This window comes from Lycium barbarum, chromosome 4 (assembly GCF_019175385.1).
Source record: "Lycium barbarum isolate Lr01 chromosome 4, ASM1917538v2, whole genome shotgun sequence".
NCBI classification, from domain to species: domain Eukaryota; kingdom Viridiplantae; phylum Streptophyta; class Magnoliopsida; order Solanales; family Solanaceae; genus Lycium; species Lycium barbarum.
The window spans coordinates 40,047,858-40,063,176 of NC_083340.1; the positions used below are offsets into that span (position 1 = coordinate 40,047,858).

The following is a 15,319-nucleotide window of genomic DNA, read 5'->3' on the forward strand; positions in this document are numbered from 1 at the left end:
AAAGGGATTAGAATGTCTTGAGAAAAGGAAAAAGTGTAAGAAACGATGGTGAGTGAAGCTTCCAAGAGAGACGACGGGCAAGGCAAGGGATTATTTGGATAAAAATTCGAAGGTAGGAAAGCAAAGGAGATAAAGGATGGTAGTATGGAATAAAAGACGAATGCGTGGGGTCAGAGAACAGACTTTGATAAGTGGGACTTAAGGAGGGTAGTATACTCGCATTAAAAGGAAGTCATGACTAAGTGTGTATGAGACGAAGAACATGAGAAACGGTAATCACTGAGAATAATAAGTCACTAGCAAGGAAATGCTATTGCAAATCATCTGGATGCTACCATAAGTGGAACTATGATGGTATTGTAAGGGATTAAAGAGTCCGACGAAGGGATAAAAAAAAGAAGAAAGAGGTGATATGGTATATATATAAGGTCGACTAGTACAAAAGGGGTGGATCTAGAATAGCACCAGAGAAGTAAGAAAGGAAAGGTGCCATGTCTGAATAAGAGACTTTGTCTACTAGTAGGGAGATAAGGATCAAGGAAAAACAGTATAAAAATTAAGGGTGCTCACATATCGGCCGAGGGCCGTAGCAATCATTACTTAGGACCATTTTAATGACAACATGTCCCAGGACGGTAACTAGATATCAGTCGACCACTGAGTACATACATAAGAACATGAGGATAAGAAACTAATGAAGGCACCGTAAGCTCGCAAGCAACAACATTCGAGGACGAATGTTTTTAAGGGGGGAAGGATGTTACACCCCGTATCTTTAAAGAGCACTTATCAAATTTGAAACATAAGTACGTTGGGTTACGGTTAAATAAAACCACTTTGGAATATAAAGAGCGAGCATTATTAAGTATATTTAATGAGTGAAGGATTTATATAAGGTATATCAGAAGGTTTTATAAGGTATACCCGATTTGACCCCTATATAAAGGGTAAAAACCTCTTTTTTTCACTAGATTTGCCCAGAAAATTCTGGAAATTTGAAGAGGGAGTGAGGGAATAAAAAAGTAAGCAATTTTCAAGTGGCGGAGTATTAATCGAAGGTCGGATAAACACATAGATGTGATTCTAGTTTGGTTTTGCGGTGGATTCCAGGTGGACAAATAAAGATATCGCTGTTTTAACAAAAATAAGGTATGAATCTCTCCTTATTAATATTACTTTTGGTTTATTTACGAAGGTAGAGTGATAAAATGGTTGTATAATAAAGTTGTTGGTTGAGGAATTGGACAAACATCGCGTTGGATGTTTTATGGAATATTTTGGTATTGATGATGATGTTGTTGATGTTCGTGCTGTTGTAGTTGCTATTTTGTTGGTATTGTGATTTCGGGCTAGGCATATATATAGAGGAGGTGCTACCCGAATTTCGGCAGATTAGAAATGGATTTATTTGAAGGACTAAGACAAGCGTATAAAGGTGAGTCTAACAACAGAATAAATTTTCTTGAAAATAGATTTACGAGCCTGGGAGGACAAGTGTTGAGTAGTTAAAGTTAAGGCGACCAAAAAGGTATGTTAAGGCTCGTCCCTTTTCTTTCAAAGGCATTATTCCTATGATTACAATTCCATAAATGTTTTCATAGCCTCCTTGTTTTGAAGGTTAGAAGTTTACGATTCAAAGGCATAATTCCTTTCCTAATAATTCATAAATGTTTTCCAAAATATTCGTATTTTCCAAACCAACGATTTATGACTCCGTACGCTCTTATGATAACGACGATGAACACGTTTTTGCAATGATAATGATGATGTCAAAGATGAGAATATTTCTCTATGATGGTTGTGACAATGATGATGATCCTCTTCTAGAAACTCCGAAGCTATGATTTGAGGGCATTATGAGATTATTGAGCCATTCTATGAATCCCTAGATCTTACTTATTGTTGATTGTCTCACCTCATGTTATTCGTTCCTTCGAGGTGAGATATAGCGAAGATAATGATTCTATTTCCAATGTTATCTAAGTTCATGATTCTCGAGACTCCCATGACATCGTCGACTTCACCTTAAGATAGTTGATCTTCTAAGGAAGGATGTACTGATTGTGATAATGCTAATGATGATGTTGATTTCATTTATGTATTTTTATGTATATGTATGTATGTATGCATTGCATCCCACTGATCAGTTGGGTATAACATTGAGTCCCGCAAGGGCCGAGTACGGATAACATCGAGTCCCGAAAGGGCCGAGTAAGATAACACCGAGTCCCGAAAGGGCCGGGTAAGATGACACCGAGCCTACATGGCCGGGTAAGATAATACCATGCAAGACGCTATGTGTATATAAATGTATTACCGCGCCTTAACGACCGGACGAGATATTATATATGGATATGTATGGAAAAGGTTTGCTTTTAAAAGCTAAGCATGCACGACATTCGCCTTAAAAGGGCATTCAGAGGCACAGGTTGATCTCTTTTATATTACTTTATCTTTATACGTTCATTATATTATTTTCCATGTTCGGTATCGCTTACTATATTACTATTCATCCCTTACATACTTAGTACATTATTCGTACTGACGTCCCTTCTTGTGGACGCTGCGTTAATGCCCGCAAGTGTGGATAGACAAGACGAGGATCTTTCATCGTAGACTGCCTTCAGGTACCAGTTATGATTGGTGAACTCTACTTCTTCCTGGAGCGCTGCCGAGTCTGGATGTATATATGTTTGTATGATTTTTTTTTCAGGGCATTTCGGGGGCCCTGTCCCGACTTGAATACTTCAGTCATGTTTATAGAGGCTTTGCAGACAGTTCCTGTGTATAGCTTCGTTAGGTTCTACCGGTCGTTATATTGGCGTCGTGGGTCCATTGGACATATATTTGTACATGATATTACGTTAATATCTAGCCTTAGCCTTATTTTGTCATTCGGGACATAGAGAATACAAGTTATAATTTGGTTCGCTTGGTTTCCGTAAGGTGCTGGGTGCCAATCACGCCTTACCAAGGGTGAGGTGTGAAAAATTGGTATCAGAGCAGTTCTGTCCTAGGGTTGTCTGCAAGCCGTGTCTAGCAGAGTCCTGTTTATGGTTGTGAAGCCGGCCACACTTATAAAAAGGAGGCTGCTGGGCATTTAGGAATCATTGACCTTTGTTTCTATCGTAGATCGTGCGATGAGAGCTAAGTCATAGGAAATGAAATTCCTTGTACTAACCCTTAATTTTAATGGAAGAATGGTGTTGACAAAGGAAGAGGATGATGATATTGGGATTACAGAGGTAAGTCACTTTGTTGAAATTACGTCATCAAGATGTGCATCTTCTATGCGAATAAATTGGTCATAATCAAGATAAGCTGATTGTATAGTAAAGCAGGGGGAATTAGTTACATATATAATTTAATGATAAGTTCAGTTGTAAGATTGCAGACGACAGAAGTTGAAGGAGTCAGTATAGAGGTAAGAAATGGTAAAAAGGATTATAAGTCAGATATGGTAAGAATTTTGCAAGTATTATTGAAATATATAGCCAATGAATGGAAGAGAAAGTGACCAGGAAAATATACAAGGACGATTGATAAAAGTTCAAGCATATTGCGAGTTGTGACGCATGAGGTAAGTTTCGTCATCTTTGCATTTCTGTTCGATATTGAGGGCCCTGTGAGGCATTGCATGTATTTTCTGGGCTGCGTGCAGGTTTGGATAGTAAGAAATATAGGGGAAGTTCTGTCAAAATTTTCCTAAAATTTAAGGATGAGGACCAAGGATTTAAGAGATAACAAAGATTATACATCTATGATTGCTACAGATTAATTAAAGGGAAAGTATAAGACACGTTGATATGGGATGATAAAATAAAGACGACGCTACGAGTGGGCATCGGGCATCAGTTATTGGAATCAAAAGTACTATTCTGACTGGACAGATAGTTGGGCACATCACTATTTCGAGTATCCCTATAAATTCCGATCGAGAATGGCAATAAAGTACAACACCATAAGGTAAAACCTTTAAGGGGGGAAACAAGTAAGCTTGAGTACGAGCACAAAGACGGACCAAGGTATTGGAGGAATTATGACACCCAATAGTGGGGAAATCGAAAAGTAATAGGGAGCTATGAAGCTAGATGAGCTAAGGAAATGCAAGGAGAAGCCATGAAAGTAGACGGGGATAAGATCGCAAGAAAAGGATTCAAGGATATTGTGTTGGTCGAAACAAGCTGGTGACAACGAACCCTCGTGAAATTTCAAGTTGCTAGTTATATCAATTGTGAGAGTATATGATATAGAACCATACAAACAATCGCAATGATGAGATGGCTAGCACGATGAGAAGGATACTTCACTCTACAGCCCTCCAGACCGAGAGGAGGACAGGCCGGCTACAGGTATATGAGTCTTTTATTGGAACCTCTTATATGCGTACAACTATTGCAGGATACCATTGATAGTTGACAAATGGAAATTTTGAAGGGACCGGTAACCAAAGTATTTATAGATAACTGTGACTAAGAAGTTTTACCGCTACAAGGAATCTTAACATTTAGGAATGGAAAGCAGTTGTATATGTTGATTGATGGCTTGTCATCGGGAGTTCCAAAGGCTAAAATAGCATTTTCTTCGTCGGACGAGTAAGGAATCCTTTTAATCTGGGGGGAGATGCATCACGAGGAGTTATCGGAATCCGTTAGAATTTCAGCTTATTCTAGGTTATGTGATAAAAGTCATGCAGTAGGGTGGATGCGATCATACCAGCACTAACGCACCGGATCCCATCAGAACTCCGAAGTTAAGCGTGCTTGGGCGAGAGTAGTACTAGGATGGGTGACCCCCCTGGGAAACATACTAAAAGTCTTACAAATTCAGAGATAGGGGACAGATAAGAAGCTAGAGTAGCTTAAGGGAAATTGGAGTATGCAGAGTGGTTGGAAACCTTAAGAGGCCACGAAGTACAAGGCGGACTAGATCGGTGGCGAGAGAGAAGGTGCATCACAACTCTAGAATTAGGATGAGTTAGAATAGTATTTGGAGATACTTTGTAAGTGAGGGGATAATAACCACATATATGTATAGGTATGATATCCCATAGGTGACCGCGCCAAATTGGTATGTGTGTCCCAGCAACCAGCGTTGCTATATACTGAAGGCATTGATCGAACAAGGTAAGAAGTTCAAGTGACAAAATTGAAGTGACAAAAGTGGTACAAATGTTACAAGGTAAGTTGATGCTATTTTCACTACAGATTAGAGTTGGAAAATCATAACGCAATAACGTCAGGAAAAGGAAAGGAGTGAGTATATAGAAAGTAAAGGGATTAGAATGTCTTGAGAAAAGGAAAAAGTGTAAGAAACGAGGGTGAGTGAAGCTTTCAAGAGAGACAAGGCAAGGGATTATTTGGATAAAAATTCGAAGGTAGGCAAGCAAAAAAGATAAAGGATGGTAGTATGGAATAAAAGACGAATGTGTGGGGTAAGAGAACAGACTTTGATAAGTGGGACTTAAGGAGGGAAGTATACTCGCATTAAAAGGAAGTCATGACTAAGTGTGTATGAGACGAAGAACGTGAGAAATGGTAATCACTGAGAATAATAAGTCTCTAGCAAGGAAATGCTATTGCAAATCATCTGGATGCTACCATAAGTGGAACTATGATGGTATTGTAAGGGATTAAAGAGCCCGACGAAGGGATAAAAAAGAAGAAGAAAGAGGTGATATGGTATATATATAAGGTCGACTAGTACAAAAGGGGAGGATCTAGAATAGCACCAGAGAAGTAAGAAAGGAAAGGTGCCATCTCTAAATAAGAGAATTTGTCTACTAGTAGGGAGATAAGGAGCAAGGAAAAACGGTACAAAAATTAAGGGTGCTCACATATCGGCCGGGGGCCGTAGCAATCATGACTTAGAACCATCTTAATGACAACATGTCCTAGGAAGGAAACTAGATATCAGTCGACTACCGAGTACATACATAAGAACATGAGGATAAGAAACTAATGAAGGCACCGTAAGCTCGCAAGCAACAATATTCGAGGACGAATGTTTTTAAGGGGGGAAGGATGTTACACCCCGTATATTTGAAGAGTACTTATAAATTTGAAACATAAGTACGTTGGGTTAGGGTTAAGTAAAACCACTTTGGAATATAAATAGCGAGCATTAATAAGTATATTTAATGAGTGAAGGATGTATATAAGGTATACGAGAAGGTTTTATAAGGAAATGAGTGGAAGAAATGGAGTAGTACCACTTTGGAGAAAGGATGGGTAATGTTTTGTGTGAAAATTTTGGTCCAACTTGGGGGACGAATATCTCTTAGCATATGAAGTTTTTTGAAGTGAAACAAAAGCCTAAAATGAAGTTCGTCGAGTCTAGTTTCTGACGCAACAAACCACTCATCGATAGGACATCGGAGTAGAGAATTATGGACATTACAAATTCGGTTAACAAAGCAGAAACGCGTGCTACAGTACTGCTATAGTAGATTGCTACAGTGACCCCCCCCCCCCCCCCCCCCCCCCCCCCCCCCCCGAATTTGACCCCCTATATAAAGGGTAAAAACCTCTTTTTTTCACCAGATTTTCCCAGAAAATTCTAGAAAATTTGAAGAGGGAGTGAGAGAATCAAAAAGTAAGCAATTTTCAAGTGGCGGAGTATTAATCGAAGCTCGGATAAACGCATAGATGTGATTCTAGTATGGTTTTGCGGTGGATTTCAGGTGGACAAATGAAGATAACGCTGTTTTAATAAAAATAAGGTATGAATCTCTCCTTATTAATATTACTTTTGGTTTATTACGAAGGTAGAGTGATGAAATGGTTGTATAATAAAGTTGTTGGTTGAGGAATTGGACAAACATCGCGTGGGATGTTTTATGGAATATTTTGGTATTGATGATGATGTTGTTGATGTTCGTGCTGTTGTAGTTGCTATTTTGTTGGTATTGTGATTTCGGGCTAGGCATATATATAGAGGAGGTGCTACCCGAATTTCGGCAGATTAGAAATGGATTTATTTGAAGGACTAAGACAAGCGTATAAAGGTGAGTCTAACAACAGTATAAATTTTCTTGAAAATAGATTTACGAGCCTAGGAGGACAAACGTTGAGTAGTTAAAGTTAAGGCGACCAAAAAGGTATGTTAAGGCTCGTCCCTTTTCTTTCAAAGGTATGATTCCTATTATTACAATTCCATAAATGTTTTCATAGCCTCCTTGTTTTCAAGGTTAGAAGTTTACGATTCAAAGGCATAATTCCTTTCCTAATAATTCATAAATGTTTTCCAAAATGTTCGTATTTTCCAAACCAGCGATTTATGACTCCGTACGCTCTTATGATAACAACGATGAACACGTTTTCACAATGATAATGATGATGTCAAAGATGAGAATATTTCTCTATGATGGTTGTGACGATGATGATGATCCTCTTCTAGAAACTTCGAAGCTATGATTTGAGGGCATTATGAGATTATTGAGCCATTCCATGAATCCTTAGATATTACTTATTGTTGATGGTCTCACCTCATGTTATTCGTCCCTTCTAGGTGAGATATAGCGAAGATAATGATTCTATTTCTAATGTTATCTATGTTCATGATTATCGAGACTTCCATGACATCGTCGACTTTACCTTAAGATAGTTGATCTTCTAAGGAAGGATATAGTGATAGTGATAATGCTAATGATGATGTTGATTTCATTTATGTATTTTTATGTATATGTATGTATATATGCATTGCATCCCACTGATCAGTTGGGTATAACATCGAGTCCCGCAAGGGCCAAGTACGGATAACATCGAGTCCCGAAAGGGCCGAGGAAGATAACACCGAGTCCCGAAAGGGCCGGGTAAGATGACACCGAGCCTACATGGCCGGGTAAGATAATACCATGCAAGACGCTATATGTATATATATGTATTACCGTGCCTTAATGGCCGGACGAGATATTATATATGGGTATGTATGGAAATGGTTTTCTTTAAAAGCTAAGGATGCACGACATTCGCCTTAAAAGGGCATTCAAAGGCACAGGTTGATCTCTTTTATATTACTTTATCTTCATACGTTCATTATATTAATTTTCATGTTCGGTATCGCTTACTATGTTACTATTCATGCCTTACATACTCAGTACATTATTCGTACTGACGTCCTTTCTTGTGGACGCTGCATTCATGCCTGCAGGTGTGGATAGACAAGACGAGGATCTTTCATCGTAGACTGCCTTCAGGTACCAGTTATGATTGGTGAGCTCCACTTCTTCCTGGAGAGCTGTCGAGTTTGGATGTATATATGTTTGTATGATTTTTGTTCAGGGCATGTCGGGGGCCCTGTCCCGACTTGAATACTTCAGTCATGTTCATAGAGGCTTTACAGACAGTTCCTATGTATAACTTTGTTATGTTCTGTCGGTCGTTATATTAGCGTCGTTGGTCCATTGGACATATGTTTGTACATGATATTACGTTCATATCTGGCCTTAGCCTTATTTTGTCATTCGTGACATAGAGAATACAAGTTATAATTTGGTTCACTCATTTTCCGTAAGGTGCCGGGTGCCAATCACGCCTTACCAAGGATGGGGTGTGACAGAGGTGGGAAGGTAAGTGCCCGCACGGCCTATGGAAAACGGGTTGTGACAAGTTGGTATCTGAGCCCTAGGTTATTCGGTCTTTAATACAAGAGCGTGTCCAGTAGAGTCTCGCGGATCGGTACGATGAGCTCTGTACCTATATGCGGGAGGTTATAGGACATTTAGGAAATCTTACTTTATTTCTTTCCGTCGTGCCACTTTATTCAAATTGGTATCTGGAAAGATCAAATTAGTATCTGACTCTTATATTTTCTCTCACAGATAGTGAGGACTCGAGCTACCACGGTCCGAGGTCAGGTGCCAAGGCCCGCAGGTACGGCTTTTGTCACGACCCAAACTGATGGGCCGTAACAAGTGCCCGACCATTGCTGGTCAAACACTCCTATGTCTGCATGTACCTCTCACTGACTATCTTGGGCCCATACACAATCTGTAACTGAGTTAGACTGTCTCCCGAACAATCAACATAAGAAACACCGTACCGAGAACTTACGGCCAACACATACATATAAACATAAACACTAAGAATAACAGCGTGAGCCGATTTGGCCGCCACACATATATACTGTGCAACAAAATACACGCCGACAAAGCTGCATAATATCACGACTACATATCACTGTCTACAGACCGCTATGGAGTACAAACTATAGAAATGACAGGATAAGGCCCTGCCGCACCCATACATATACGTAACTGAATAGTATACCAAAGGGGTGTAGCTCCGGATCAATAGAGCATACTGACTGCTGCTGAGGAGAGATCCTACTGCTGTGAATCGTCCGACTACTACCTGATCCTGCGGGCATGAACGCAGCGTCCACAAGAAGGGACGTCAGTACGAGTAATGTACCGAGTATGTAAGGCATGAATAGTAACATAGTAAGGGATGTAAAGTATGAGTAATAACAGAATGGAAATATAGAGCATATCGTAAGGTAAAAGAGTAACCTGTACATATGAGTGCCTCTTAGGGCGGATGCCATGCATGCTTAGCTTTCTTTGAAAAACATTTCTTGTTCATATATATAGAAAATAGAACATATCATGTTATCGAGGCGTGGGGTCCGATCCATTTAGCCACATATGTTCCGCATCCGGGCATCCCGCGTCCGGGATGATATCATGTCATATAATACCAACTGATCAGGTGGATACACGTCTATAGCGCTCTGGCCCTCTTTCCCATATTCATATACATGTATCATGTTCATGTATCATGTACATTTATCATGTTCATGTATCATATACATATATCATATATCATATACATATATCATGTAAGCAGTATGCATGAGAGCCCAAGGAAAGTTATGTCTCTATCGGAGTGACGTAAGGTCGGTAACCTCCGATTATATTATGGAATAATCATCATCGCTCTATCTCACCTTGAAGGAATAATTATTTTAAGGTGAGACTATCAATGAAGAATAACATCAAGAGAAAACATAGAATAAGGTCATAAATCTCATAAGGCGTCAATTCATACACTTTGAAGTCTTTAGAAAATAGAGTCATTACCAAGGAATAAAATTGAGGATCAAGAAATAGCTCAATATTCTCATATTCATATTAAATCCACAACTTGAGATTTTCAAATATGAAACCAGTCTCATCATAGACATATTCTCATCTTTGACATCATCGTTGTCATTACAAAAACATGTCCGTCGTTATAGTCATAAAATCTTACAAAATCATAAACCTTTGTTTTGGAAAGATACGGACATTTTGGAAAACATTTACGGGTTATCAGGAAAGGAATCATACGTTGGAATCATAGACTTCTAACTTTTTGAAAACAAAGAGGTCATGGAAGCATTTATGAAATCGTAACATAGGAATCATGCCTTTGAAAGAAAGGGACGAGCCTTAACATACCTTTCGGTCGCCTTAGTCATTCAACATTTATCCTTCCAAGCTCGTAAATCTACATATAAACCATTCATACTATTATTAGGCTCAATGCCATACGCTCATCTTAAGCCTTCAATTTAATTCCGTTTATAATCTGCCGAAATTCGGGCAGCACCTCCCCTGTTTATATGCCTAGCCCGAAATCATAATCCAACAACCAAAAACACAACAACAATACCAACATCAACAACATCATTTCCAACACCAATATGTACCATAAAACAGCCCACACGCTGTTTTCCAACTTCCATAACTAACCAACTTACTACACAATTATTTAACGGCTTTATCTCATAAATAAGCCTTAAATAATACCAAAAGAGAAAGATTCATACCTTATTTTTGTTAAAATAGAGATATCTTTAATATCCACCTTGAATCCACCACAAAACCATACTAGAATCACATCTATGCGTTTATCCGAGCTTCGATTAATACTCCGTCACTTGAAAATTGTTTACTTTTGTTTCCCTCTCTCTCTCTCTCTTCAAAAATCTGGAAATTTCTGGGCTAAATCTGTACACGCGTTTCTGCTCTGTCAGCTGAACTTGTAACGTCCATAATTCTCTACTCCGATGTCCTATCGACGAGCGGTTTGTTGCGTTGGAAACTAGACTCGACGAAATTCATTTTGGGATTTTGTTTCACCTTAAAACACTTCATATGCTAAGTTCCTTATATTCCAAAGTGGTTTTACTTAACCCTAACTCAACGTACTTATGTTTCAAATTTGATAAGTGCTCTTCGAAGATACGGGGTGTAATAGCTGGCACCCGAGGGCAAGTGAAAACCAGAGGGCGCGGTAGGGCGAAAGGCCGCGAGGCTACCCCAGCCAGGGTTAGAGCTCCGAAGGTGGGCCAGCGACGAGAGAGGTCTCTATTTCCCAAGCCCGAGTATCAACCGGGTAGAGATCAGGCCTCAGAGGAGGGCGCGGCCCCAGCACGGACACAACCTGAGGTTACTTTTGATCAGGCTATGCATGATACTATGGCCAGAGTATTGCTTTCTCTCGATGCCTAGCAGGCGGCCACCGGCGTTACTACACCCGGCGGAGGTTCAAATACTAGGGTTGGGACGCAGACCCCTAAGCAGGGACCTACGCGGGTAGCACATCCCGCCGCAGCTATGGCTTCCTGCATTGATGCTATACCCGCCCCTGGTGAGGATATTAGGACCATGGATGATGCCGTTATGACTGATGCTGATCAAGATCTGGTGGGGAGGTTCAGGAGGTTAGAGCCACCAAGGCTCTCTTGTACTTCGTTTGAGGATGCCCATGAGTTTATTCTCTATATGCATGAGTTGCTGCACCGTATGGGGATAGTGGAGACCCACGACATTGATTATGTGTCGTATTAGTTTCGCGGCGATGCGAAGATGTGGTGGAGGTATTTCGTGGCGTGCAGACCTGAGGGTTCTCCTTATTTGACTTGGACTTAGTTCTACTGGGCCTTCGTTGAGAAGTATATGCCTCGGTCTTTGATAGAGGCTCGTAGGGAGCAGTTTTTACACCTTGAGCAGATGAGCATGTCCTTGGAGTCCTATGTGACTCATTTCCTCTATTTGGCCCGTTACTCTACTCCGTTGATCCCTACCGAGGCTGATAGGATCAGGCGCTTTGTTGGAGGACTAGTGGGCTCTCTACAGATTCCTTGTCTTTAGATGGAGTCTATGGAGGCTTCCCTCTAGTCCATTATTGAGCATGCTTCTATGGTTGAGGGCGCCAAGGCCTATGCTTTTAGTGGTAGTGAAAGAGGTCACGTCAGGCTGGCTGTTTTGGGGGTTCTAGTACGACGGGCGCTGGTCAGTTTTCGAGGCCACCACAGCCCTATTCTGGTTGTCCTATACATTTAGCATTACTGGCTTCCTCTAATGAGCCAACTAGGCAGAGAGCTCCTGAGAGTTCGTTCTCCAGACTAGTGGACAAGGCTGTTTCATCCGGCTTTTGAGCTTCCGTGTTTCAGCACTCGACTCCTCTTACCTGTTTCTCTTGTGGAGAGGTTAGGCATGTTACTAGGAGATGTCCCCGACCTAGGTGGGATTATCAGCCGCCGAGGAATCCTGTATCATCCGGTGGTAGAGGAGGGACTTCTCATAGAGGAGGTACTCAGTCAGGCCGCGGTACTTCCCATGGTTCTAGAGATGGGTCCCAGCCAGCTAGAGGTGGTACTTAGAATGTGAGAGGGGAATCCTAGACTGGGGGTAGTGGAGCCCATTGTTAGTCATTTCCTGGTAGGCCCGAGGTAGAGGCCTCAGATGCTGTGATCTCAGGTACCATTTCTGTCTGTCATAGAGCAGCATCTGTGTTATTTGATCTTAGATCCACTTATTTATATGTATCTGCATTTCATGCCTTTGGTTGGGATTTGCCTTGTGATAGCATAGATATACCTGTTTATGTGTCTACTCTGCTCGGAGATTTTGTGGTTGTTGATCGAGTCTACCGATCCTGGTTGGTTACTTTTATGGTGTATGACACTTGGGTAGATTTGATGATTCATGATATGATGATTCTTGTGGCCCCGTTTTTCCAATTTCTAGAATTAAAATTGACCTAATTGAAATAGTTGCAAGATTAGTATCAATCTTCATGATTTCTAATATAGAATTTGATTATGCTTAGACTACTTTGGTTCTGTGCTTCAACGGAAGGGCAAGGCAAAGTAGTGAGTTGTTGGTGTTGCGGTTCGGCCATCCAGGTAGGTTATGATTTACTTTTGGTGAGACTTCGTATAGTGAATCACATATTTAGATTATAATGTCGGAGACAACATGTGAACCTTCGGGTATGAAGTTGGGATGGATATTGCCTTAGGTTGGGCCCTGATGCGTGTTGGGACTAGCCACCCCGTTATGTGTGCTTTGATTGTTCAATTGGGTTGGCTTGATGCCATGTGTAGTTGGTAAATATCGAATTTTGTTTGTCGTCTTGATTTGGATAGAATTGGCATACCCGTTATTAGTATTTGTACTATGATACATTATTGGCGTACCCACTGTCGGTACTTGTGATAGTGATATATTGTTGGCATACCATTGTTGGTATTGTGCTATTATACTTTGTTAGTGTACCCGTTGTTGGTACTTGTGATATTGAACTTGATTGTTAATGATTGACATATGCATTGCACGCATCTCTCATATTCATGATGCATGGCTGATACCCGGCGAGGATATGGTATCGTTGATTGAGCGAAACTGATATTTTGAATAAACTTTTTACTTGAGTGATTTTGAAAAGGCTGATGTCCGAAGATCCCTTCCGGAATCGTTGATTATATGAAATTGATATTTTTACGAACTCTTTTACTTGAGTGATCTTGAGAAGGCCGATGTCCGAGGTTCTATTCCGGAATCGTTGATTGTGTGAAACTGATATTTGACAGACTCTTTTTACTTGAGTGACTGTGAGGTGCCCGATGACCGATGGGCTATCCCGACATCGTTGTTGCATGGCCGATTCCGGTGCTATCCCCAAATCCTTTTTAGTGCATGGACTTCGCGGGTCCCTCATGGTGGTTCCGGTGAGATTCCCCCTGTGAGCAATTAGCCAGGGTCCTGTCTGTCTGTTGGGCAAAAATTCAGGACGGGTGGCACTTAGACTTTGCGAGTCACTCTGGGTTGTGCTACCAAGATGTCGATATTTCCGTCCGGAGTACATGTGTACACCTCATTTGCATGACATTACATTTCATTCATTCCATCATTGCATTGCATTGCATTATGACTTGATTGAGATTCTTGGTGATTAGATTGTGATAATTGGATTTAATCGGATATATGTGGACTTGACGTATTTGGGTTTAGATGTTTTACATAGGCGATGACGGATACTTGGTTCTGATCATATTGTCTTATACTTGTTAGTTTTCTTGCTTATCTGCTTTATTTTCTGAATTGTGTTAATTATGCTTTGTCGGTCGATGATGCTGTCACGCCCCGAACCATGGCCTGGGCGTAACACGGCACTCGGTGCCTAACTGCATGTGACCAAGCGAACCACATGGATTGCTGAATCATCATGAGACATACATGATCGAAAATATAACATGAAACATGATGGGCTTGAAGAAAATACATGAAGTCATAATAATCTGTAAAATACTTGTTTAAAACATAAACGCAGATAATGTCATAATTGAGTCAAAATGGCTAAGCGACTCTGCAAGTCTGACATGACATACTGGCTTGTCTAGTCTATGAAACCTCTAACATGATTCTGAACATGAAAACATACTTGCTGGGACAAGGCTCCCAACATACCTTTAGATGCAAAATCAAATAAAGAAGGACAATCTCTAAACCCCGGATGAGATGAGGCTCACCAATAAGCGGGTAGATCCTAATGAGCAGAGGCGTCGTCCTGTAAATCAGTACCTGCATCGTGAAATGCAGGCCCCAAAGGCAATGAAAAGGGGACGTCAGTACTTTGAATGTACTGGTATGTAAACACATGAGAGAAATAAGCAGGCACACAATATATAGATATGAAACTGAAACTGAACATGAATGCTGAAACTGAACATGAACATGAATACTGAAAATATGAAATAATCTGTAACCGAGATGAAGACATGATAATAACTGTAATACCGACATTAACCTCCACAGAGAGAAATGTGGAGTATGATCTCGGCCCGATCAGCTAAGCCATCTGGTACCTTGCCAGGGTACAAGACATGAACATGACATGAATGGATCCAAAATCCCTCAATGGGGAAAAATTAAGAAATCGTCCTAACTGGGCGGAGCGATCCTTATGCTACGTTGGCATACGTAGTTTCAGGCTATCTGAGCCTTCTCGGTATTAATACAACTCCCCAACATGAAAGATAACTGAAG

The 15,319-nt window shown here is 40.6% G+C and overlaps 1 pseudogene; it reads left to right on the forward strand.

Annotated features, from left to right (window-relative positions):
• The first annotated feature begins 4,702 nt into the window (after positions 1–4,702).
• LOC132638840 (5S ribosomal RNA) lies at positions 4,703–4,822 on the forward strand (annotated as a pseudogene).
• The last annotated feature ends 10,497 nt before the right edge of the window (positions 4,823–15,319 follow it).